The sequence below is a fragment of the Priapulus caudatus genome, unplaced genomic scaffold, assembly GCF_000485595.1.
Source record: "Priapulus caudatus unplaced genomic scaffold, Priapulus_caudatus-5.0.1 Scaffold97, whole genome shotgun sequence".
Lineage (NCBI taxonomy): Eukaryota > Metazoa > Priapulida > Priapulimorpha > Priapulimorphida > Priapulidae > Priapulus > Priapulus caudatus.
In genome coordinates, this window is record NW_014577158.1 from 124994 (window position 1) to 128641 (window position 3648).

Sequence of the window (3648 nt, forward strand, 5' to 3'; positions counted from 1 at the left end):
CCTCCTTATCTCTCTGTCTCTCGCTCTCTCCCCCTTTCTCTCTGTCTTTCGCTCTCTCCCCCTTTCTCTCTGGCTCTCGCTCTCTCGTGTTCTCTCTCTCTCTCTCTCTCTCTCTCTCTCTCTCTCTCTCTCTCTCTCTCTCTCTCTCTCTCTCTCTCCTCGCTCTCTCTTCTTTTGCTCTTTCTCTCTCTCTTCTTCTCCTCTCTCTCTCTCGTGCTCTCTCTGTCTCTCGCCGTCTCTCTCTCTCTCTCTCTTCTCTCTCTCTCTCTCGTGTCTCTCCTCTCTAGCTCTCTCTCTCTTCTTTCCTCTTGCTCCTTGCCTCTCTCTTTCCTCCTCTCTTTCTGCTGCTATCTTCTATCCCTCTCTCGCTCGCCGGTTCGCCTCGCGTTTCCCACTCTCGCGCCGTCGCTCGCCTCGCACTCTCTGTCGTCTCGCGCTTTCTCCTCTCTTTCTCTTTCTCTCTTCCATTCTCAATCTTCTCCTAATATGCTCACCTTATACAAGTAGCGTACAAAGCACAGCCGAGTGTCGATTCAACTTGTCAATTCGAACAACGTGTCGAATCTCCGTGTCCTCTGTATGTTTATCCGCCGCTACGGCGCGGCGTGGCCACTGGCCGAATCATTTTATGTGCCATTGAAATTAATATGAATTCGCCAACGAAGGAGGATGACGGATTTAGTTCGCGACTGACATGATGTTTTGTTTTTACTATCCCCTCTTTCTCTCTCACTCTCTCGTCTCTCTCTATCTCCTCTTCTATCTTCTCTCTCTCTCTCTCTCCTCTCTCTCTCTCTCTCTCGCACTCTCTTTCTCCGCTTTCTCTCTCTCCTCTCTCTTCTCTACTCTCTCTCTCTCTCTCTCTCTCTCGCTGTCTCTGCTCGCTCTCTTCTAGCGCTCTGATTCTTGGCTGTCCCTTCCTATCGTCTCTGTGCGCTTCTCCCCTTTCTCTTGCACTCGCCTCGCCCTCGGCTCTCTCGCTCTCTGTACTCTCCGCTCTCAGTTCTGATCTCTCTCTCTCTCCCTCTCTCTCTCTCTCTCTCTCTCTCTCTCTCTTCTTTCTCTCTCTCTCTCTCTTTCTCTCTCTCTCTCTCTCTCTCTCTCTCCTCTCTCTCTCTATCTCCCTCTTACTCTCTCTCTCTCTCTCTTCTTCTTCTCTCTCTCTTCTCTCTCTCTCTATCGTCCTCTATCTCTCTCTCTTCTCTATCTCTCTATCTATCTCGCTCTATCTATGTCTCTATATATCTCTACTCTCTCTCTACGTGTCTTATTCTCCCCTCGCGCTGTCTCTATTTCTTCTCTCTCTACTCGCTTCTCTCTCATCTCTCTCTCTCTCCTCTGCTCTCTCCTCTCTTTCTCGCTCTCTCTGCTGCACGTCTCTGTGGTGATGTGTGTCTCTGTCTCTTTGCACGTCTCTCTCTGCTCTTCTCTCTCTCTTCTCTCTCTCTCTCTCTCTCTCTCTCTCTCTCTCGCTCCTCCCCTCTTTCTGTCTCTCTCTCTCTCTTCCTTTCTCGCTCCTTCCTCCCCCTCTCTCTGTTTCATCTCTCTTATCTCTCTCTCTGTTTGATCTCTCTCTCTTCCTTTCTCTCTCTCTCTTCTCTCGTGATCTCTCTCTCCCTCTTCTCGTGCGCGCTTTCACTCTCTCCCTCTTCTGCATGTCATCTACTTCTCCCCTTTTCCCCTGCTCTTTCTCTGTCGCCTCGCTCGCCTCCGTCACTCTCTCTCTCTCTCGCGCGCGCGTGATCTTTACTCTCCCTCTCCCTGCCCTCGTTCTTTCTCTCTCTCTCTGCAGCTTTTCTATCTCTCCCTCTCTTCGCTCGCTCGTTCCACTCTCCTTTCCACCTCTCTGTCGCTCGTACGCCTCGCATCTCGTCTCTCGCACTCTCTCTCTTTCCTCTCTTCCCACCTCTCTCATCTTTCTAATGTGCATCACGTTTAATACACGTAGCCGCGTCAAGATACTCTCAAAGTGCACAGAGCGAGTTACGAATAAAACGCTTTTAAAATTTCGTTTGAGAATACATTATGCATATCTAGTCTAATTTATTAGGAACTTCCTTTCATTTTGCACTATAAACCATAATAACGCGATGAGTTAATATTACCATATATATACACTTGTACCACACATATATACTGCTACCGCAAACAATCGCTAATGCCTAGAAAACACAGCGATTCATAACGATATTCATAACATATTATGCTTTAGCTATAATAAATATACCTACGTGTGTAATGAACCTGTTTGGTATGCTCGACTGGCGCAGGGTGGCAAGACGTTGCCTCGAAAACATGCGAATTCCCGTGTCTTCAGCGACGTTAATTCGGCACTGAGAATTTGCACGTGCCGAATTTAATATACTGGTTTCATGATGACTTGGAAAACGAAAAGTGGAGAATAATCAGGCGGTGATTGACTCGCATATGAGACTATCTGGCAATGTTGCCCGGTCTGACAGATTGAAAGAGATAATAAATACTGTTTTGTATATGCACATAATTATATAATATTAATGTTGTATAATTATAATATATATTATCATCATAAAACACCTATCGTATTCTCTGTGCACTCTTGGTTGTTCAACTGCGAGACCGGTGCCACTTAATCGTTGCACGCGCCTGCCTCCGCAAACGTGATAATTTCCGTGTCCTCAATCTGGTGAGCTGACCCAAAAATAACTTTTGATGCGTATATTATAATTTCTCTGTGGTTTATTGTTGAGCTTAGAGCCTGTAGATAGTAAGCGGAGAATGAGCAAGGAGAGACTGACTGACATATAGACTTTACCGTAATTATTGCCTGTCGCTACAGTACTTTATACAATAACCACGCCATCTTTATGTACTTAAACGCCATCGAAAGGTACTACAATGCATACATATTGAACTCATTCAGGTATGGTGTGTGTTGTCCTGATTAATCTATTTATATGCTGTAATTAACGATCGTGAACGACATGAATTAATATGGAAATTATACACGCTACGGAAGCTTCAGTGAGCCAAGAACTCACTGTTAGCTATAAATTATGATATCCTATTCGCAGTTGTCCACAGCTCGAAATTTCGACGTACAAAAACGCAGCAGAGAACATGGCGCGACGCTTCTGGCACGTACGTATACTGGACCGTGATATATTCTGTAGTGCAGTAAGCCCGTCTGCCGCCGTGACGAAAGTTCACGTGATTCATTTATATAATGCGCGCGTATAATATTTCTCACATCGGTCGGCCAGGTCTATTTTGCTCAAATGCCTCGCATGGCTATGTTGAAATACTGGCACGGCTAAGAGATAATAAACTGCTTGTTTGTGTGTAATACAAGATTTTTTTTTCCACAAAACTACACGGATTCCAAGCTCTATCCTTCCGCCTTCTGAAACTTCTGGCACTCTGACGGATTTCTACAGAGTTATCGGATCCCGTGAAACAATTTGCGGCGGCGTTACTGTTGTAGGCCTCTTATGTCATTGGATGGTGATGCCTCTAGCGGTCACATATATCTCACCTGAAGACCTTAACTACCACTTTATACGCTGCAATGGTACTATTTATATGTTATAGCGTTGGCGCCTTTTAATTATTGAATTTAGCGTATAGTAATTAATATGAGTAAGGAAGCGTCCTTAATATATGTGCTCT

The 3648-nt window shown here is 45.4% G+C and overlaps 1 long non-coding RNA gene across 1 annotated transcript in view; it reads right to left on the bottom strand.

Annotated features, from left to right (window-relative positions):
- Window positions 1-606, bottom strand: part of LOC106805041 — a 3597-nt gene extending 2991 nt beyond the window's left edge. Inside the window, exon 1 of the long non-coding RNA XR_001393392.1 lies at window positions 495-606. This is a non-coding gene — a long non-coding RNA (uncharacterized LOC106805041). The remainder of the gene's footprint in view (window positions 1-494) is intronic.
- Window positions 607-3648: the final 3042 nt, after the last annotated feature.